The sequence below is a fragment of the Protopterus annectens genome, chromosome 3.part0, assembly GCF_019279795.1.
Source record: "Protopterus annectens isolate FY-2018-M chromosome 3.part0, PAN1.0, whole genome shotgun sequence".
Lineage (NCBI taxonomy): Eukaryota > Metazoa > Chordata > Ceratodontiformes > Protopteridae > Protopterus > Protopterus annectens.
The window spans coordinates 1485872185-1485896827 of NC_056731.1; positions in this window are offsets into that span (position 1 = coordinate 1485872185).

Here is a 24643-nt window from a genome sequence, read left to right on the forward strand (position 1 = left end):
ACCTACCTTACTTTTTTAACTCTTACACTACTCAGAAAGTGCTCATTACCTATGTGGCAGTGTGATTCAGTATTGTAACCCTCATTTACATAGGATTGCCTAGTAATGCTTAGTTACATATCTTACACGGAGCTTGCGCCCTTGACAACCACTAAACGGAGGCCATATTGTTTTTGCTCTGCAAGTCCCTCCATTGACATTTCATGTAATACATAAATCCCACAATTGTGGGCTTATAAGCTTCGGTTTTCAGTTTTAGGTAGCGACCCGTTTGCGGTGTGCGCTACAGTTAAACACATAAATCCCGTGAAAAAAAAGTTATATAACTTTTTTTGCAACTTTTTCATGCCAATGGCCACATATTTGGCCATTGGCATGCTTACTGTAACAAATGCACCCTTTATTTGGAGCTGACATAGTTCCGTTTTAATTGCAGAAATGTACTCAGTTGTCAGCTGAGTACATTTCTGCAACACGCCCGCTACACGGACTGGTTTGGGCTTCGTGGATCGCTCACATACCTCATTTGCATATATTGGAGCTGCAAATGAGGTATTGAGCATTTCCACACCCACTCCGTGTAAGAGACGTGTTAGCTGTCTCTTACACGGAGATTTGGGCTGTTGCTGAATCAGGAGGCTTACACGGAGGCTTACACTACTCTTAAACTCCGTGTAAGCCTTCCTGAATCTGGCCCATTGTGTAGAAGGTTGCACATGATGCCAGGCATATTTGCTCTACATAAGGCAGCCTAAATTTAAACATTCCCTTTTTTCCTTAGGCAGTGAAACATTTTTGCCTGCTGCTGAATAGAGAGTAAGTGGAAAATACATTAGAAAGATCATATGATAAAGATAAAAGCTGACAGTAAATTTAAAACAATGGGTATATGTAGCAATCACCAGAGAAAGAAGTACATTCAAGTGACACATTCATCCTTCTCACCTCTCAATGCAACATCAGAAATGTACCTTATGGAACACAGTATCAAATATGTAGACAATGACAATTAATGTAAAAGTGGACATACAGAAGCTCACATATTGTTAGCAATAGTGACAATATTTGCTTGTTAAACAACAACACAGTGTTATTACAGAATGTAGTTATGTATGTATTCAGACTACTCTCTGTAAATTTATCAGTTAAGTGAATCAGAACCATGTATCTGCTGTCCTTTTTCTCTAAGCTCTCCACACTTACACCTTGTGTTACAGAGAAAGTTACCTGACAGGTGTATTTTCTTCACTAAGTACTATCCAGAATGCATATATCCCCTCAATGATGCAAGTGTAGTTTGCACTACATAAGGTTGAGAGCATTAACATTTTCACATTTTTTCCTTAAGCTGTGTAAGTAATTTCATACTGCCAAGCAGTGCACAAATGCAGAAGGCAATATTTTTTCCGAAGCATTCGCACAACTTGAAGGCGAGTGAAATGAATCACAGTGTATATCAAGCAATGAGCAACTACTACATTAGAATGATACAGTTAACATTCTAATATCTCCTTGTCACATCAATACTATCATATATGTATGAAAATGTCAGGAATTTACCTAATGGTCTGGGAATGGAGAAGGGCACAGGGAACAGAAAAAATGTTTTCATTGTTCACACAGCACATCCAATTAATATTGACATAATTTCAAAGGACTTATCTGTCTGTCACTTTTGGTCACTACTGACCTTATTTAAGTTTCCCACATCAGCACATTAATTTTATTATTTATTATTATTATTATTATTTCCAGGTGTATTACCGGGGAAGTCCACTGGGCCCAAAGGACCCGTTTTCAGTGAAAACCCGGGGAGAAAAGCTCCAAGATATATAATATAGTACAGATAAAAGAGATACAGAAGTATAAAAGATAAATTATATAGAACAGTTTGCAACATATGCACATTCAGTGTCATACATAGTCAGACAAAATTCATTATGGTTGATCTTAAGGGTTATACAGATTCATTTATGCAGACACTCTTGTAAAGTATGTGTGGAAACACTTTACATACACACCTTTAAAGTAAATGTAGAAACACTTTACATGCACTCGTTAAAAGTATGATGCTATTTACAATATTTACACAGTTGTGTCATGTGATAAGTAGCTCTAGAAGTTGTAGAGAGCTTAGATACACTCATAGGAAAGTAGCTACAGGAGATTTAGAGGAACCTGGTCGAAAACCACCTGGGGGCATATACTTAGACTGATTTAAGTAGGGTGACGACAGGTACATTTCCATTTAATGGATAGGTGTTTGAAAAGCTGGGTTTTAAAGTTTTCTGAGTTTGGTATAGTTCTTAGAGTGGAAGGGATGGAGAAAGAGAGAAGAAGTTGGCCAGCAGGACATTTAGGCTTGTGAATACCAATTAAGTTTTGATGTTCAGATCTGAGAGTTCTCTTGGGGGTGTAAGGGGGAAGGATATTTGCTAGAGCTGGACATTTTGCAGGGTGAAATACAAGTCTGTGTGCAGTGGTGAGTTGGAGGTAGTTTAGGTAGTTTGGGATTTATAGCCAATTCAGAGATTGTAGGGTAAGGCAATGATGCGTGGAATTGCTGGATTTGGTGACAAATTTAGAGATTTTTTTATAGCAGTTTTCTAGTTTGGAGGTGATAGAGGAGGACAGGTTGGTTATGAAAGGGGCTCCATATAATACGGCAGGAAGAAAATAAGTAGTGGCCAGAGTATGCCTAGCAGAGTTTGAGAGAAAGCGATTATTCCTGTATAGCATACCTTGTTTTTGGTGGATTTTCTTAATATTTTGTTGAATATCGATGTCAAACTTGAGGTATTCATCAACAGTAATGCTGAGTAGTTTAGCAGAGGGAACCACTTCTATAGGTGAGTTGATTTGTCTAAGGACTTTGAAAGCATTTTTATTGTAGGAGTACGTCTTTGTGGGGTGGGGTAGTAGAATTTTAGATTTATTAGCATTGAGAGAGAGGTGGTTTTGGTGCATCCATTTTTCGGTGGTTGAAAAAGCAGTTTGGGTTTTAGTGAGCAATTCAGAGAGGTTAGAGGTAGAGCAGACTATGGTTGAATTGTCTGCGTATTGAATGATTTTGGCATCAGGAATAGCAGTGTGAAAGTTATTGATGAATATGTTAAAAAGCATAGGCCCAAGGATGGATCTCTGTGGTACACCAGTTGGGGTAGGTAAGAAGGAAGAGGTGGATTTCTTCCATTTAACTGCCAAAGGATGGATCCCTATGGTACACTAGTTGGGGTGGGTAAGAAGGAAGAGGTGGAGTTCTTCCATTTAACTGCCCAAGGATGGATCCTTGTGGTACACCAGGTGGGGTAGGTAAGAATAAAGAGGTGGAGTTCTTCAATTTGATTGCCTGAGATCTGTCTGATAGGTAACTGGAGAACCAGGATAAAGTGTTTGGTGAGAGATGTAAGTTTGAGAGATGATATATAATGTGTTTGTGAGAAACAGTATTGAATGCTTTAGACAAATTGAGCAAAACAGTAAAAACCAAGTATCCTGAATCTTGGGTTTAATTGACAGTTTCTAGGAAAGACAGTAGAGCAGTTATAGTGCTATGGCCTGGGTGGAAACCATGTTGGGTAGGTGTATGAAGATGGTTTTGGGTTAGAAAAGGCATGAGCTGGAGGTGGAAGCACTTTTCTAGGATTTTGGAATTTGGAGGGGAATTAAGGTAAGAAGGCTAGAGTAGACTAAGGCCGTGCCTCCACCATTTTTATGTAATTAGTCATTTAAGAGAATATGGAATCCTGGGGGCAGGATCTCAGAATTGGAGATATAGGGTTTGAGCCAAGTTTTGGAAATGGCTAGAATGTTTGGTTGGTTATGGCTTAGCCAAGCTTGAAATTGAACTTTGTTGTTGAGACTCTGGGCATTGATAGTAAAGATTTATAGGGTGTTGTGGGAGGAGGAAGGAGATAAGGGGTAGGTGTTGTTAATTAAGGGGCTAGGACCAGGGTTGGGGTGGATATTTCCAGCTAAGACTAGCTTGTTGAATGAAATAAACTTTAGCCATTTAGGTTTGCAAAGTAAGAGTTTAGGTAGATCTAAGATTAGTTTATGTGTCAGTTTATTAGCTATGGTGGAGAAGATTTTAGGGTGGAATAGGAGCAGAGGGTTAGGCTGAATGAGAAAACGGGAGATAGAATGGAAATGAGAGTAAGAGTGAGGGTAAAGGTAGGTTTATATGGTGGTTATTTTTGTAGGTAAAACTGGACAAGCATTGGAGGAGTATGAGCTGGTATAGCATAAGGGAATTAGCAACAGAAGGAGGAAGCAGGCAGCCTGGAGGATGCGGAGAATTAAGGAAAGCATGTCTGTGCAAAGGGAGAATGATAGGTATAGATTTGGAGAAGAGAGAAGGCTATGCAGAAGAGAGGGTTTAGAAAGAGATACAGTTTTTTTTTAGAATTATAAGAAAGATGAGGGGACTTTAATTGTTAGGGAGGTTGATAGAGTGATGTATTTAAGTGGGATGGCTGTAAGTATGTGGAGTAAAAAGAGACAAACTTTTATTGGGTAATTAGGCTGGCTGGGTGGGGAAAGGGAGGAATAAAGGTAGGCAAGCTGATGTTGGATGGAATTTGGGGGCAGGGTAGGGGAGCGGAGTGAGCCCGCAGGGCAAATGGAGTGGGATTATACAAGTAAAGGAAGAAAGTTCTGAAAGAACAATCTGTGAGCTGCTGACTACTGAGTTGCTTTCTGGTAGGTAAGGGTAAGTGTAGAGCTGGAAAATCTATGGTAGTGATAGTAGGGGGATAGCCTGGTGCAATTATTGAGGAATTTAGCAGGTAGACTGGGAAATATAAGAGCAGTCATATACCAAAATGAGTGTCAATATTTAATATGACTTCCTTCAGTAAAATCTTTTGTGAATGGGTTTCGAACCCCACATCAGCTGTATGGTTTCTGTAAGTTCAATACATTTATACATATGCCACAGAAATAAGAATATGACAATCTGAATTTCTTCACTTGTTACTGTTCAGACTGCTGAGGAAAGTGCAGCAATGCCAATCTTCATTGCATTATTTATGGCAGTCCAAATAAAAATGTCAGTCTTTACTGTGACAGTGCAATGTTGTTCACTCTTATTAAACACAGGCAGTCAATACAGAACAATGCCAAATGTCACACAAATGATAAAATGAAAAAAAAATGGGTTATCCAATACTTTAAATGTACATTTCAGATACTTAAGCACTTTTATTATCTTGCAAGAGAAACCTGCATGGATTTGAACACTCAAGGGTAGTAAGAACAATAATTTCAGAGAATTTCCCAGAGCAACTACAGATAAAGACATATATTAGCAAAGTGAAAAAGTGTTTAGATGTACTGATACTGTGACATTGTATCAAGCCACATTGAAAGTGCAACAGAAACAAGTTATAAAATTTGTCCTTTCTCATTTTGGCAGTAAATGTCTGGATGATAGTGATATTGCCAACAATTAGGATATCCATGTACTCACACAATATCAAACAAAGAGCGCAAAGACTGCAGGAGTATTCCTCACTTTCTTTATGGTGTGTCATTCTCTTATCTGTGCTTTCTTAAGAGCAATTTTATCTCTGTTTTATTGCATATGTTATCTGTATCAATGCTTAAAGTACTTATTTGAATACGAGCAGCATTTCTTACTAAGGGGCAGTAACTGTAGTCATTACAGCCAGCATTTGAATGTTAGGAATGCTGCTGTCATAAATCAGTCAATGTACTTTCCGACATTTTGGTAAGCCTCTTCTCCTTAACGCAACCTCAGTAGGTGTACAATAAAGAGGGGAAACTATGAAACCCTGATTGTTCTTGCAGTCAGACTAATCATAGACACTTGCACACTATTAGTAGGGAACACTGCTCAGTACTCATCCTTGCATTTCTAAGGCATGTGCATGTAATTGTTTAGGTCATTACACCATCTTTACCTTCCCTAAACCTAGTGCAGATTGTGGCATTCAAGAAAACTAATGATTTAATATCTTATTTTCATACTCACAGTGCTCACAGGGCTGACTGCACAATACAAAGGTAATCAAGTTGCTAATGCCTTTGTGTTACTGGGGAGACTGGATTGATCAAGAAAGCTTGATACTACTAAATAAACACAACTTTTAGAGAACTGTGTACTTTCTGTACTGCTGTATTATCAAGGTAGGCTGGCATTTATTATATAATGCTTTTAGTATAATATTAAAAGGTGAATTGTACTGGACACTCAAAAGCATTTTTGTATCTTAGTATGTTTTCTTTATCTCTTTCTTTTGCCATCACCATGTATGCATTACAGAAAGCATTCTACAGAATGCTATATAACGTATGCTTTTTAGTTTGTATTTTATTGTTGTTTGCTCAGTTATTGCCATGAGTGTATTATAACTTTGTAGAATGGTCTGGCAGTTTTATGCATTGTAGCAGAAAGAAAAATATGCTATGTTTATGAATTTCTACCTCACTGCCCTCCACAGCAGTGGAAATGGCATTTATAATAGTTGTCTAAAATTTTGAATGCTACATTTAGAATTTCTATTGTTAATTCCACAATGTATTATACAGTTAAACCTGTGTAATCTATATAACATAACTGTTATAGATTATTGCTGATATTTGATTTAGAAATATTTGTGGGAGCTGTCTAAATATGAGTGTTTTCATAGACAGCATTAACTTTTAAATTGTTATGTGCATGATGGATGCATGCATTCACACAAATCCAAGTTTACAGCCATCATTTCTGTGTATTATATATCTGTAATGTGTGTCTATTTTCTCTTTCATCTCATACAGGGATATAGAACCCAAGAAGAAATCTGTACCCCACAAGCCACCATATGCTGATGTAGAAAATGAGGTCATTATCTAGAACTTATGTTGCCCTGGAGCCTTTCTATTAGAGAGAGGTAGAGGTAACCAATCTGCCCAAGACAGGATATAGCAGCAGGTAGTTAATGACATTTATGCTGTCAGAGGACATGGAAGAACTTCTTCTCAGATACAACCCTGGGCAAGTGATATTATAACCTTTGCCCATCATAGGGCAGTTACTATTGTCCAGGAACAGATGGTTATGGGGGGGGTCATGGTCCTGATAACGAACCACCACTGATTGAAATAGAGGAGTTCCTGTCCACTATCAGAGATCCCGATAGCTCAGCAGATAGTTCCCTGTGAAACCTTCACATGGGTACATATGTGGATGACAGACCCAGAGTATCCCAAGCAGACCTTTCAGTTATGCAAAATGCAAGTTGCATTTTCATGCCTTTATATGCATATATGTTAGATGTCTAATTAATATGGAGCCAGTGATAGTTCTGGGTCAGATGAGACAATCATGGAGAACTAGAGTAGGGTGTTTTAGGGGAGGGAGATTGGATCCTATTGTTCACTAAATTCTTGTATGTGATTATTTTTAATCTGCACTTGTGAAGGGGTCATTCTCTTTTTCTTGTTTTATTTGCTTTGTTATACTTATCAGTCTTTTTTCCTTTATCTTTCTCTTATAGATGCATATTTGCATTGCAGGCTGCCAGCCTACCTGCACATGATAAGCACACATTTATTTATTGGTATTACTGTCTATAAAGTCAATTATGGTCCATGTGAGATTAAAATATGTGTTGTGGATCTCTGAAATGTACCAGTAGCTAGTTTATGTAGTGCTACACATACCTTTATTTTCACTGGGATGGGTTCTCCACAGTTTCTCTGGGTCCTCAGGTGGTGGAAGCAGAATTTGTATATTTTGTCCAGTGTTTCCCTGTCTAACCTGTATCTCTCAGCAATTTCTGTGTCATGCAGTCCATGATAAGTCAAATGGGGTGTAAACACCCTTGTTCTTCTTGCCCAAGGTCAGCAGCAGCCCCTGATTTAAAGTGTCTTGCACATAGAGCATATTAATAGCAACAACACCGAACCCTAATATATTTTTCTAAGTATAATCATGACTTTATTCCAAAGAATTTTGGTGTACAGGACAAAGGTATACACTGAGTATACACAATTGCTTTATAGGTTCCTGAATAACTGCACCATTTTGGATTGGTTAGTTAGCATGTATTTCAGCTTATTATGCGTTCATTAGCATAGTGTGCCTTTCCCCTTTGTTTGGCATCTGTACACATCATGTAGATCCACTTAATGAATACCAAATGGTGCACTATCATTGCCAACACAATAACTATACTTTGTGTAGCTATTAATGAATCTGGCCCAATATCCATTAAACAAGATAAAACAAATGTTTGTATTCTTTTAGAAATATCACATTGTTTTTAACCATTTACTTCTCTGAACTGTTATGTTGAGTTTTTCTGCTATGCGATTTAGAAACAGAATATCATGTAACTGCTCAATAAGAGTTACTACTACATTTTACATCTCTGTTATATATAAGAAGCAGATCAGCTTACAGTACTGTACTATTATGTTTTATTACAATGTTGCTTTTCAGAAGAAGCATATTTGCCTTCAACAGTTTTTTTCTGTATATTGTTATATACATTACAATATTAAACATTTTCCCTTCTAACATTGCCTTTGCTTTTCTTCCGCATATTGTTATGTTTTTCTTCAACCAAGCTTTGAACTCCTCTACACCAGATGAGATTATGTTTCACCTGATATGTTTATCCCGTTAACAATAATTTCATAAAGAAAGAAAGAAATATTTAAATATGTATAATTTTAGCTGGGCCTAACAATTTTTTATTTTCTTTTGACATTTGTATTGCATTCTGCCATTTTTTTTTAAATCTGCTGCATAAATTCTTTGCTGGCACATTCTTTCTTCCATTGTTTTTACACCAGCTTTGTTTTCTAGTTTTGTTACACTTCTACTTGAATATTAATTACAACTCACCAATTAGGTCTAATTTACTTTCTAATGTTAAGTGAACATCACAGCAGAGCCTCAGATGCTGGTTGAATTTACTAGCTGCCCATTAAAGGAGGTCATGGTAGCAATGAATGATCATTGCAACTGCCAAAATAATAAGCTTGACTTACTCAAGTTGATTCAGATAATGAGAAGTTTCAAAAAACGTGTGAGTTTTAGGATTTTCTGATTGCATCTGGGCTATGATACATCACTGCAGCTGTCACCATATGATAAAATAAGTAAATGCATAGCAGAGATCTTTTTAGGATGAATTTAAATGGAGTCTGGTTAAAGATTTTCTGACTGACTAGAAGTAAAGTTAAATGCTAAAGATAGTCATCAAAAAAAGCCATAAGATGAACAGGATGTACCATTCAGTAATTATGTGGAAACTCTTGTTGAGGCAGAAGTGATCAAATTGTTATCTTGTACGTGCATATATTTTATCACTAGATGGTGTCTCTTTTACAGAGTAAAACTTCTGTGGTGATGCATTAGAAACTGAGAAAAAAAACATGCTAATTAATCTTCCTTCTTGTCCAATTTTCTTTTGCTATACTGCTATTGTATCTAAGTTGCTGCTTCACATTGTTTATTAAAATGAATGAATCTTAAAGATTAGGTAGGAATATCTATCCAGATATGCTGTGCAGTTGATTGTCTTGGTGTTTATAAGATTTAAAGGTCTGTGGTATTTGAAAGTCTCTTAAAAGGGGAACATTAAATGAAAAATAATGGGAACATTAGGTCCTGTGACCTGGATGTGAAAATCCAGACATAGGTAGATAATGTTGGAATGCTAGAAGGGATTTGATGTCAATAAAATGAAAATGTAGACAAATAGAATGCAGTCATTGGCAATATATGCATGTAAAATTCATATGATTCCTAAGGAATCCATTTGGAAAAAAGTACTATGAGTAACTGGTAATCTTACTGAAGAAAATCAAGTTAACCTAAATCCTAGTGAAAAAGTTCAAAAATTCTATAACTTGATGTACTGATGCTGGAATGTATACCTGAGCTGAAAAAAAATCTAATTATGGACAGACATTACAGCAGCTAGTGAGAGACAACATTCTCAGTTTCATCTAAAGACTGCATCACATCTCATTTTGAAGGAGAATTGTTATAACCCCATTAAATATACTGCTTTCAAAAGCTATCTTTATTAGGAGTCTTTCATTCATATGCCATGCATCTTGATATTTTTTGTATCCCTCTCTATGTTAAATATCATTTTCTATCAGGGTGTTGAATTATGTGTGTGCAAGAATATGGATATCACTTTGTATACACCCCCTTTAATACAGTGTCTCTGCATTGGTTTCTTTGTAGTTCATCTTAGAAATTTCTTCACCAGTTACCTGATCCTTGTAATGAACATTTCATCTGTGAAAATCTAACTAAATCATTTTGTTAAGGATTATTGACTTCTTTAAAGAACATTTTCAGGCTTACTCTTATATTGGCATATGAATTTTGTAGTGTTTCTCTATGCTGCTTGCATGTTAAAAGATGTGTATAGATTCTACAGCATCATGTAATTCAAAATTTTGTGCATTTATACTACCTCTAGAAGATGGCAAAAGTGTGGAAATTATACTTTTTCATTAGTTGCCTCTTAGAACAGTTTGAACAGTTCACAACACCTTTTATATACTGAAAATTAACAACTTTGTGTAGGCATACTAGATGTGTTCATCTTACCTTGTTTTTGTGAAAACTAAGCACTTCATGTGTTGTGTTCTGCTTATTAATTTCTTTTGCATGTATTCTCTTTTTTGTCACCAAAATAGGGGCTAATAGAAATGTTCTTCTCATTATTGCCATTAATAATAAAATAAAGGCATGAGCACTAACACTATTGAATGGCTCATTATGTGTACTGATGAAAAGAGTATATTTAATAAACCTGTGCTACTGCCTAATGATTATCTTTTTATGTAGCCTCCTTTTCAAATGTTAAGTGCATCCTGTACAATTAATGATATGACACTCTTTAATTACTCAGCAGAGAAAACTGTAATCATACTTTAGAACTCTAGTAAATGTGTAGTTGCAGATCTAAGGTCCTTTGAAAACTGAACTCCATAATAAAGTGTAATGGAAATTATCTTAGTGTCAAACAAACAGTATTTCAGAATGTCAGATGACTACAATTAATCTGTGAGACTAATTTGAATACAATATTATGTTTTAGATACAATTTCCCCAACTGGAATATAGAAAAGAGTGGATTTTTGTAAATAATATGTAATAATGAGCTATTATAGCTGCCAATTATAATTATTCCATTTTTAATTTAAGTTTGTGGAGAAATAAAATGATCTGAAGTCACTGAGCCAAGGTTCACATGATATAGATGATTTTAGTATGTATTTCTTTTTAAGACAAAATAGCTTAATTATACCTTTTTATTCATTTACTAGCAACTAAACATTGAAGTTAATTTGTGTGGGCCTTGTTTTTCAAAGTTAGCATCAGAGGAACACAGATATTCAGTGATGTAGCATTAGATAAAACTACATAAGTTAATGTCAGATACATCTGCTAAGCAATAAAAACAATAGAACTTACAATTTTCTCCATCAGTAGCATCATTTACTTACTTTAAATAACAAATTGCCATAGGTACATTTACTAACCAGAAGTGCAATTCACTACTGCTTTTGGATGTGATTAATAATTTCTTCTGAAGCTTTTAAGATTAGTCACATTTTTTCCACTTGGAAGGCTAATAGAAAATTGCTGTTACTAGATGCATCTGAACTTGATCTAGTTAAATAATACACTTCAAGGGAGAAAGAAAGAGATCAGCCATCAGATGAAGGCTTGTAGAAATGCCATATGGCAAGAAGTACATAATTTACAGGAAGAATACTTCAGACAAAACCAGAACTACTCCTTTACCCCAAAACACTGCCAAACATCTTTAACAAAAATAATGAAGCAATGTTTTCTCTTCTAGGAATCATGTCAGTTAGTGTTAGTGTACATTATGCTTAACAGTATTTGCATGCAGATTGCTATATACACTCTGAAAGTGGTGAGTGCAGGAAGCTAATTTCTGAACTGTACTATATGAATGGCTTCCTGAGCTGATTTATTCACTAACATCAGAGGAGTATAAATTACTTTATTGCTTGCTTACATTTGATAAGGCGGCATAAATGTTAAAGTTTTCATTGAACAAGGTACTAGGTTTGACCCTGACCACTGGCCAATGCCTGTATGACGTTTGCATGTTTGAGTCTCTTTGGCATTCTACTCAACTCACCAAAACATGCTTAGCATTTCCAACATGAACTCAACCAACAATGGAGTTGTGGGCAGCAGACTCTACATGGTGCCCTATATGGGAAGAGTTGTATAGACCAACGCTTTTTGCCTCAACTGTGGTGCACATAATCCTCTAGATAAGAGAATATGGATCACCATGTCAGGACTAGTCACTTGACAGTTTAAAAAATTAGCTATAGCTGATTCAATTGTGTTGACTAATGACAAAAAAGGCACGGGCATGGGTATTTGCTGGTGATGGGTGGGTCGGGGACCTGGCCTACTCTGACGTATGGCAGGGAACTATGTTAATGGTGGGAGGGGTGTATGTACCACTATTTGTCAGTGTGTGCCTACCATAAAGTTGGCTGTTGTGCATTTGCCCAACCTAGGTTATCTGGGATAACTCTATTGAGTGAAAGCTGGACATAAATCTAATCATCTTGCCAAACATGAACTAAGGATTGCAGCACTCAGTGTAGGTTCAGTAACAGGCTGTAGCTTGGAAGAGGATGACATGATGGTAAGGAGGAGGCTGGACATCCTATGTATCCAGTAGACAAGATGAAAGGGCAGTGCACCAGAACCACTTGACATGGGATTCAGAGTCTACTACCCAGGTGCAGGACACACTAGAAATGGTGTTGGAATTGTGTTGAGAGAGAGCCTTCAGAAGGCAGTGAGGGTTTTCATCAGAATTAGTAATAGACTCATGACAATCTGACTCAAGTGTAAGAATATGAGACTGTTCATGATTCATAGGTTCATAAGTAGGTACTAGGTTATTGGCCCTAGGGCCTATATAAGCCTAGCCAAAAAGGTACCCTGGCTTTTGCCACCCAAGAAAATTATTTTCCTGTGCCCCTGTCGAGCAGAGCCACAGAAGTGATCCCCGGGGTGAATTTCCTATTTCCCATTCAATCATCAATATTTTTCTTGTAGAGTGCTAATGAGGAGCTTTGTTTGATATAGATAATTGGTTTGTTCCAGAGTGTGGGAAGTCTCTGGGACAGGAATCTATCCCTCCAGCATGTTCTGTTTATTGTGGTGATAAGGTTTAGGTCCACAGAGCATGCAGCTTGGAGGGATTGGGATTTCTTTAAGTGGAGCATATCCAACAGCTCTGGGTTTGACAGTTTTGTATGCTAGGCAGAGTTTGTCTCTGAGTAGGCGATATGCAATGGAGTAAAGCTGGAGTTTTTTGAGACGGTCTGCATAGGGCATCTGTTTGAGGCCGGTAATCCTCTTTGTGAGGTATTTCTGTGGCCTTTCCAGTTGTTGCAGATGCCTTGTGAGATATATACCAAAAGGGGCATTGTACTCTATAATGGGTCTAATGAGTGATGAGTAGACGGGAACAATTACCTCTTTTCCTGGATGAGAAACCTTTTATGATGAGTTGTGCCATGTAGAAGGATTTCCTGACTACTGTGGTGATGTGAGTATCAAAGGAGAGACTACTGTCCACCTGTGTCCCAAGGTCTCTTCTCGCACTTTTGGTGTTAAGTAGACTACTGTCTATGTGGGAGTTCATGGGTACAGAGTTTTTACCAAAAGGGATGACAATGTACTTTTTGGCATTCAGCTTAAGCCCATGGCTTTGACACCAGGCATCTTTCTCAGTAAGGCCCTTTTGTAGGATGTCCACATTGTTAGGAGTTTTGATTATGGCTCCTAGTTTGCAGTCATCTGCGAACTTCATTAGCCAAAGACCTTCTGTGTTAGCCTGTACTTCAGAGAAGTAGATACCAAACAGGAGAGGACCCAGGACTGAACCCTGTGGTACTCCACCTGTCACTGGTCTAAAGTCTAATTTGGAGTCTGCTACTTTAACAGTGTGGGTTCTGTCAGTGAGCCAGTTGGCAACCCATCTTCTGACATAGGGATTTATACCTAGTTTAGTGAGTTTATCTATAATTCCAGAATGGGGGATGGTGTTGAAAGCCTTGGCGAGATCTAGATAGGCTGTGTGAACCACCTTACCCACATCTATGGCTTTGGTGACTGCTTCAAAGAAGTCTATAAGGTTTAGGAGACATTATCTGCCTTTTACAAACCTAAAATGTGTGGGGTCCAGAGTTTGGAGATTACCAATGTCTTTGATTATAAGTTCCATAATGATATGCTCTATGGCCTTGCAGACCAGGTTCATCAGGCTGATGAGGCGATAGTTCCCGGGGGTCCATGGTGGATCTCCCTTTGTAGAGTGGGATAACCATCACTGTGCACCATTCAGTGGGCAGAAAGCCTGAGGTGAGGCTATGATTGAACATGGTACTTAGGTGGGGGGCCAGTTTGTTCTGTAGTTTGTGCAGAACACAGCCTGGGATGTTGTCAGGTCCCATGGATGCTGTGTTCTTGGCTTTGGAGAGTGTGTTTTTTACCTGTGCAGCTGTGATTACAGGAACCTTGCATTCTTCCGGTATAGAGATGGGCCCTTTAGGGGGTGAGAGGGTGGTAAAGTTAGCACTGAACCTATCTGCCAGGATGTTGGCAATATCAGTTGGTTCTGTATATTTAGTGCCATTGTGCTGTAACTCAGAGCAGATCTGAGTGTTGCCATTGAGATTCTTGACATAGCTGTAGAAGGCTTTGTGGTTGTCTTTAGCAACAGTGGCACATTTGTTTTCATAACTAGCTTTGGAGGATTTTATGAAGGATCTCAGCTTCTTACTGAGGCTGACCAGGGAGTTCCTCCAATCATGGGATTTTACTCTTTTTTGCAGCTGTTTCTTTCTTCTGTTGTAGAGTTTGTTTATGGCAGGGGACCACCAGATTGGCTTCCTTTTTTTGCAGGATAACATCTTGGTTCTGTTAGGGATAGCTCGATCCATGCACTCATGTAAGTGATTATAAAGTGATTTTGTGTAGGATTCAGCAGTTGTACCTCTATTGTCTGTCTGCATGGGTGTTGTGAAGTTTGCCACTTCTGTCTTAAGAAGCGTGAAGTTGGCTTTGGCCAAATTTTTTACAGTGGTTTCCCTAATGGGGGGTGGGATGTCTAGGGTGATTAGCTTGTGGTCGGATCCTACCAACGAGGAATTGACCTCTGGTGTGCAACACTAGTCACCCATGTTGGTAATGACCAGGTCTAGGATATTGCTGCCCCTAGTGGGGGTGTGGATATGTTGATCCAAGGCATTGGAATTTATGAATTCCAAAAAACGTTGAGCAAAAGAGTTGGTACATGAGTAGTTTTCCCAGTTAATGGTGAGGTAGCTGAAATTGCTCATTATTAGGTTGTTAGGTTATACCCTAATATTTTCCAGTGTATCAAGAAATGAGGAGTGGGAATCCTGGGGCATGGTGGGGGATCTGTAGCAAGCTACAACTTGGATTGCAGTCTTGCCCAGAGTTAGTTGCACTTGGATAATCTCGGATGCATTATGCTGAGCAACTAGCCTGGAGGTGTGCGTATCCTTAATGAATATGAACACTCCTCCGCCATTAGTGTTTTGGTTCGGGTTAGGTGGCCGAAAGGTGTGGTATGAATTATAGCCTGGTAATGCAGGGGTGCTCTCTGGAGCCTTGAACCAGGTCTCCATCACTGCACAGATGTCGATGTTCTCCATTTTAAGGAGTGCCTCGAGTGAGTGCATTTTGAGGTTTAGACTTCTAGCATTGAGTAGCATTACCTTCAGATTTTGCTTGCTTGTACCTGTTATGGTGGTGAATTTGTCATTTGAACCTTGCCTAAAAAAGGCACTATAGGGGTGACAAGAGACCCAGCCAGTATCTGGAATCCTAAGGGTGACAGGTGCAGGCCATCTCTGACAAAACATTGTGGTCTTTTGATGATGTCATCCCAGGCAGACAGATACTGGATCCCCTTAGAATGACACCAGAAACTTAGCCAATTGTTGAAGTCAATTATTTTGTCCTTGAACTGTGGTATCATTCTGGGTGATGGCAGGATGCTACTCAGGGCTAGGCTCATAACTGTCTGGGCTACAAGATCGTAGATCTCCTTCATGTCTCTTTTCATGTAGTCCAGGGAGGTACATCTCAGGTTATTCACACCAACATGGACAATGACAGAGTCATATTTGTACTTGTTGTGGAGTGAGCTAAGTGCGTTCGTTATGTGGCAGTAAGGTTACCATATATGATATAAATCTATGCCCCACAGCAAAGTTATGATAGTGAATAAAAGAGTGCATTCTGGCACAAGTTGTGGGAGCTACTAAATAAAGCAGAACAACATGAATTGGTGTTTGTAATGGGTGACTTGAATGCACATATTGTGACAGAGATAACAGGATATGGAACTACCAGGGTCTACATGAGTGAGCCAACAGGAATAAAGAAGGAAAGGCCATTCTAGACTTCAGTCTGACAAATTCCTTGATGGTTGCCAATACATAGTTCAGCAAGAAAGACAGTCACAAGGTCATATACAAGAGTGGCCAACAAGCAACTCAGGCAGATTTCCTACTAGTAAGGAAACGGCATTGGGATAGAATCAGTGACTGTAAAATCATCCTCACTGAAACAGTCAGCTCACAGCATAAACAACTTGGTGACAGAATCAGCAGCAAACAGTGGTCAGAGAATGCTCTAAGGTCAATAGAGACTAGGCTGAAGACCTGAAAGTTGACTGGAGAGAAAGTGCAACAATTCAAGGAATTCCTCAGATTTCTAGCACCTTAGAAAGAAGAGCAAATCAATGGAGTTAAAGAAGAATGACAGTACTGCAAAACATCATATATAAGGAGTATAAGACAGATATGTGGAACAGCCAAGTATGGAAGTAAGGTACATAAGGAAAGCTGGTAGGGGAATGCAGAAGTCAAGGAAGTCATTAAATGAAAGGCGAGCAGGAAAAAGTGATAGAAAGAACAAACCAGGTTCATAAGGAATACTGGTTGGCTAACCAAGAGGTTAAGAGATGAGCTGCAATAGCAAAGAGCAAGACATTAGAGACACTCTACCAGTTTCTTCAGTGACTCAGTAGATGGCACAAAGAAAATCTATCAGGTTGCAATGCAAATATAGAAAGATAAAGAAGATAGTCAGACTCCCTTCATAATGGAGGCCAGCAACAACCTTCTAACCAGTCCATAGGAATTCAAAGGCAGATAGGAGGAGTACTTCCAGCAGCTTCTAAATGAAGAAATCCCCATAGAAGCTGAACTGCCCCAGACATATTCTATAAAGAAAGAAAAAGAGGAGCCCACCCTAAAAGAAGTAAGAATAGCACTAAGGAAAATTAAGTCAGGGAAAGCAGCAGACTCAGATGAGTTCATGGCAAATACAATTAAGACGCTGAGTGAGACTAGGGAAAATGGCTCCTGATGGTAGTCATAGCAATATGAAGAGAAAGGGGTATTACAGATGACTGTAGAATTAACATAACAGTGCTAGTGTAAAAGAACAAGTAAGACATCCACAACTGTGGACAGTGCAGAGGTATCATACTCCTGCTTCACTGCTTGAAAGTTCTGAACAGGGTGAATTATAAATGATTGCACAGAGTAGTAGAAATTAAGATGGGAGATGAGCAGTTTGTATTGAAATCAGGATGCAGCACAACTGACCCAATGCTTGTAGTGAGATAGACAGTTGAAAATAAGATAGAGATGAGGAAAGAGTCTGACTGGGCATTCCTAGATTTGAAGAAAGCATATGACACAGTCTCAGGAAAGCTGACTTGGCAGTCCTGCAGTGGTTTGAAGTTCCAGAGACATTGGTAGAATTTGTGTTGGCTATGTTCAAGACCCTAATGATATGGGGAATAGAAAATGCACACCTGGGATCACTCCAGTGGCTCTACTCAACAAACGCACTAGGAACAGAGGCACTAGGAACTAAGGTCAGGTGGTATGATACCAGGGTAATCATATGGGCTAGGTCTGTAAAGGCTCCAGGGCCATTAGTCTAGTACACACCTATGAACCTATAAGTATGAACTGTGTTTGTACTCACATAGTGGTTTCCAGTAGGAGTGGGTGTATGTCAGGGTTTAAGTCTGAGCCCACTGCTGTTCATATACTGTGATGGAGTACATTAACAAACATGTTAGTGTGGACAGAGCAACAAAACTGCTACATATAGATGATGTGGCACTACAGGTAGACACTGAGTGAGAACTTCAACAAATGATACGGGAATAGAATGCAAAACTGAAGGCTCATGGAATGAAATGAAATACAGCTAAAAGAGTAGTAATGACAGCAAATGGGAAAAATCAGAAGATGATGACAATTGAAATAGTGTGGAAATAGTGGAACAGTTTAACAGCTTTAAGTATCTAACAGGGGTGGTTGAGGAAAAGGGAAGTCTGAATGAGGAGGTCAAAGCTAGACTCAAAGGAGTTGCTGCTGGCACAGAATATCAGAAGTAGTGAAAGTAGTGTATGACAGAAGACTACCAAAGAAACTGAAAAGAAAGGTATGCAAAACAGTGGCACAGAAACCTAGACAGTAAAGGCAGAGCAGTTAGGAAAGCTAGAGGTGATGGAGATGAAGTGGCCTGAGACAGATGGTAGGATGCACACTATGGGACAGACAAAGAAATGAGGATTTCAGAGCAAAAGCCAATGGTCATTCAGGCACATAGGACACTTGCCTTTGGTACAGAAGGCTGTGGTTTCTCTTCCCACACCAGGTAGATCAATTGCTGCCACTGCTGTGCAGCATAAGCAGATGTTGAACTCCTGAGTGTACTGCCCTAATGATGAGATGTTAAACCCAGGATAAATCTGCTTCAGTTGTTGGTAGCTCAGGTGACTTGCTTTACAATCATACTAAATTTTCATCCCTATTAGACCCCAACTCCTTTTTCCATAACCACCTTTTGATGTTACTTAATATTGTTGCTAAAATCCATTTACCAATAACTATAATTTCAATTATTCTTTCATTCCCTATAACCCCTATAACATAAAATAACTTTTATCTACTCTTTTAACATATATTTACTTCTATTCCTATAATATCCATATTTAATCATGTTAATGTTTATTTTATCCACTTCTTTTACATTTTCAAAAAATCCATCTTTACAGGTTCCCAATAACTTTTTTACTCTTTTTCATTTCAAAAACAAATGCTTTGCACTTGCTTCTTCTTCATGATGTAACATATTCTATCACTTTTCTTTTTATATGGCATATTTCCTTTTACTGGCAATGTATTGATTACCAGTCTCCACAAAAAAGTGACATTATACTTTCTGATTTCACCATTTGCTTATTTTTATAGGTTTAATTTTTTCATCTGTTAGATTTTTTCCATGGTTTAACACAGTAATGTTTTATCATTACAGCCTTAATCCATACTTTTCTATCTTCTCCATATCATTCATTTTTACTTTCCACAAAAATATTTTTTCTTAGTAACATTTTATTTCTTAATTTATATACTCTTTTTCTCTTTTACATGTTTACCATACCCCGCAATTTATCATACTTGTATTTATACAATTTTACTACTAATCTCTCACCTTTTTCATTTAACCACTTTAATGCATTGTAGAAATCTAATGAAGCAGCATACATCACTGGGTTAATTTATCCTAACCCCTTCTTCTTTATTTAAAACTCCTCTTTTTACTGGGTTTAATCTAAACCCCCATATAAATGAAAAACATTTTTGCAATAATTCCTTTTCAAATACTGTTGGCAGCAGAAATGCAATTGCTAAGTATACTATTTTTCCTATTAGTATTGAATTTATCAAATAAGCCTTTTTTTCATGAAAGACGGTTTATATGTTCTCCAGAAAATACAGTTTTTTTTATTTCTTCTATTGTTTTTTCTCATTGAATTCTACTTATATCTTTATACCCAAAGTCTATACCTAACACAGATATTTCATTCAATGTAAAATATATACCCCTAGTTTTACTACATCACCTAAACCTTTACTTTCTCTTTATTTAAAATCATTTTATCATTTCTAGACACTCAATTTAGCAAATTATTATTTATTTTATCCAACTTTTGTTTTTGCAATATTATAATATCAACTGCATATGTTAACAGTACTGGAATTCTTAACTCTTAGTGTTATATACCCTGCCTCCTTTGTTTTGTAATTTATTTCACATACTATCACATCCATAAATAATGCAAAGAGTTTACAACTCATTGGGCAGCCATGTTTTATACCACTCTTTATATGTACCTCTTGGATTACCCAGCCAGTTACAAATATTTTTACTATATTATTACTATATCCTGACATACTGTGAATAATGTCCCAATTTTCTCACTTACATTTATATTCTTTCGGTATTACCCATAAGATTCCATGTCCAATTGTGTCAAATGCCTTATTAAGGTCTCCTATCATGATTTTTACTTCTTTTCTATTCATAATAACATTCACATCTTCTTTGTCATTAATAATTTTTGACAATTCTTCCTCATTATACTGTATATACTACCTTCCATTTTAGTTTCTAATCTCTTTTGTATTATTTTCATAAAGATCTTATAATCATTAAGATTCAACATTATCAGTCTCCAGATTTTTAATTGTCTTATTTCTTCTTCCATATAAATTTAGTATTCCACTACTTAATTCTTTATACATAAAACCGTCATTTAACCATTTATTCAAAAATCTTTAAAAATATATATAATTTTTGCCAGCCCTTAAATTTTCATACATTTCATACACTGTTCCATCTGGTGCTGCAGCAAATCTATATTTACTTGTCGTAATATCTTATCTAGCTTATTTAAAGAAATCTCTTTTTCCAACTCATCCTTCTCTTTTTCTGATAACTTTATTTTTTTACTTTCCATGTTTTATTCTCTGTCTTCTCTTTTTTTAAGCATGTCTTGTACATATTGTTCTACACTATTCACAATCTTTTCCTGAGTTCTTTCTATTTCTCCTTTTACTGTTTTATTTTTCTCATTACACTACCATCTCCGTTTACTGATATGCTTAAGTAACTTGATACTTCTTCTATTTTTCCTTGTAAAAATATCTTTGCTTTTATAACAGTTCTATGTTTTCTTGGTTTCTATATATTTTTTTTCTTTGTCAAATACTTTTTATCACCGTGTTCTACATCTTCCAATGCATCATTATATGTATGTAGCCTACTTTAGTATGATAATAGTTTACCTGTGACATTCTGCATGCATATAAATTTGTATGACATTTGTTTGCAGTTATGTTTCTGTTATATTTTGTTTAGTTTTTTTACCTCTGGAGTCTTACTCTCCAGATCTATAATTTAATTGTATAATATGTTTGCTACTTGTTGTTTTGCTTTTTTTAACTGTGGAGCTTTTCTCCATGGGCCTCCACTTAAAATTATCATTATTTTTTATTTTTTTTTGCCCATTGGACTTTCCTGGTCAACAAATGCCAATAAATAAATACAATAAATAATAAATTGTATATTTTATCTCTATGTTTCTCACATCATATTGCTACTATAAACATTTTTTTATATTTTTCCTTTAAATATTATCCACCATTCAGATTTTTTTTTATAAAATGTCCTCATGGTAACATAATCTTTCCATAACTATATTACTAATCTCTTTCCTTCTTCATTCCATGCTTTCTCATTTATCCTTTTTATTTCTTTGCCTATTTTTATATCTCAAAATCTTTTTTCAACTGCCTCCACATCTCCTATAACTAAACCTGATACTACAAAATAATCAATTTCAGTTCTATACATAGCCTTCTTGTACAGCCATGAATTTTTGTTGTAACATTTTAATTTACTACAGCTTATAACTTCTAACATTTTTATATAATTTCCCTTTTTTACACTTGCCTCTTAAATCACAATTAAAGTCTCCTATTATTATAATATTCATACTTATCAGTACATACTCTAAAATCTTATGAAATAAGCTTTCCCTTTCTTTACAATTAGTATAAGCATATAATGTTATAATTCTATATACTTGTTCTTTCCATCTTAAATCTGCAATGGCTGGTCTTCCCATTTTGCTAAAGTTGCATCTAATCTCTTTACTGTATTTCTACAGAATATGGCTATAACAGAACATCTCTCATTTCCCAAATTGTAGATCTTCTTGCCTCCACAAAGTTTCTCTGTTTGTAATCTTAATTAATTTGTTAAAATTCCTGTGTCTATTAAAATAATTACATCTATGTTACATGTAGTTCACCACTATAAAATCCCTATTCTTCTTATTATATTCTTAATATTATTCACTTTTACAGAAATCACTATAAAATTATCATTTTCTCTATTCCTTAGATTCATGGATTCATATGTTCTTAACTAATTATTAGGCTAGCTTTCTTAATAGGCCATCTGAAGACTAGCTAATGTCCCTCTCAAAGTGAAAATCAAACACTGTACCATGTGTCTTTGAGTCAAGTACCTTAACCATTTTACCTCCCCCCCAATCATTAACTGGACATATTCTTTTTATATAATTCCTTTCTTTTCTTTTTTTGTACTTATCTCTTTAAATTTATTTTTTCTGTCTTTTATCCTTTTACAAACTAGAATTCTTTTTTTCTTTTACAACATCCCAATTTATGTATTTTTCATCACCTTTTGCAGACTGTTCTTCTATGTCTTCTTTATTAGTTTTCTCATGTAGTTTTTCTATTTCTACTAATTCTAAAATTCTTCTCTTTCTTTTTATTTTTCCTTACTCTCATTTTCATTTTTACAATTGACCCATAAATAACACATTTTGTTATATTTATAAGATTTCAATTTATATATTTCTTTTTGCATCATGCCCCATTTCCCCCAAAATATAACATTTTATTTTGCCACACTTAATTATCAAGTGCACTTCCCCCCCAAAAAAGTTGTAACCAGTGTTTTCCAACAGTGGCATTCCCCTCCACATTTATCATGTTTGGTATATGTATAATTTTTTTCTCTTTCTATTTAGGACACAATATTATAATCACAGTCACTGGTCCTTAAACCACTTTTTATCATAAACCTTTCCACTGTCCAGTACTTCTTTACATAAAGTTTTCAAATGTCCTTTAAAAGGTTTTCTTTCTATCTTTGTTCAAATGTGCACGTGAATATTTTTTTTTGTTTCTCTGTTTAATGTTTTTTATCATATAAAAGATTTCATGAGTTACAGTATTTCTTTTTTTCATATTCTCCAAGAAAATTTTCCATTGAAAAACAGATACAATGTCACAAAATGTCTCTTTGTTAATAAAAAAAATCCTCTTAACGTATGTCCTTTTACAGTAGAAGTATCTATTAAATTGCCTCACAACTCATACCTGTCCATTTCTTTGTCTTATTTACTTTGTCTCCTTACCACATATTTCCAATTTTCATTTTCTTCTACCTTCTTTTCTTCTACTCCACTTTTGCCTTCTTTTACTTTCTCTACATATGCTTTCTTTCCCATTTCACCATTATTCTTAAAGATTGTCTCTGCTTCCTCATTTTGTATTTTCTCTAATATGTCCTCCAGGAAACATCTCCTTCATTTTCTGGCTCACTCTGCATCACCATTTCTATAAGGAAATCACCCTGCACCCCTCCAGACTAGAGGGTTGATATTATATATCTACCATTTACTGACTCATCTCCATAAAACAGATTTCTTTGAAACAATTTCTCAGAATCCTGCATGCATTCTCTGGAACCAATATTTGCTTTCTCATCCATTTTAGTCACCACTCCATTATTTACTTCTCTCCATCTACCTCTCTGTTTCTTTGAGCTCCCAAGGTGCCTGGAATGGAAACAAGTTTGTCTGACTCACAACAATTTCAAGTAGGGGTGTATTATTGATTTATACATTACATGTTATTTACATATTTACATTATTTATATCTATTTATAAATCTCCATACATTAGAAACTTCAATTTACTCATCCCCCACTTTACAACCAAAATATTATTTTTTCCAAAATCTTTGTCAAAGTCCATTTTTTATTGTATTTAATTTCATTTAGTCTCTTGCTCCATATAGCCCATAAAGGACAAAATATTACTCTGTCCATTTTCTTCACTTCTTCCTGTTTAAGTGCACCATAATAACCAAATTCTATTATGTCCATATCTATTTATTCAAATTTTCTTTCCACAAATTATTAACTCTTTCACATTTCAAAAACACATGCTCAGTAGTCTCAAACTTTCCACATTTATTACATATTTTATCTTGCTTTTTTTTGTATGGCATATTTGCCTTAACTGGCAATTTTCTAATAGACCATCTCCATAAAAATCAATACATTCTATAATCGTTTTATAGTTATTATATCTCATCATTATGTTTTTTTTTCTTATCTATTTCTAAATCTTTCCATGGATCAATACAATAAAATGCTTTCATAATACTTAAGTACCATTCCTTTTCTATTTTTCTCACATATATTCTTTTTTTTTTATTTTCCATAACACAATTTTATTTTGGTACTCTTTCATTTCTTCAATCACAACACTTTTACTTCATTTTTTAACTTCCATTCCTTTCCACAATTCTTGGTATTTATAATATAGTATCATTTCTATCAAGTTTTTATTTTCCTTCATAATTACTTTTA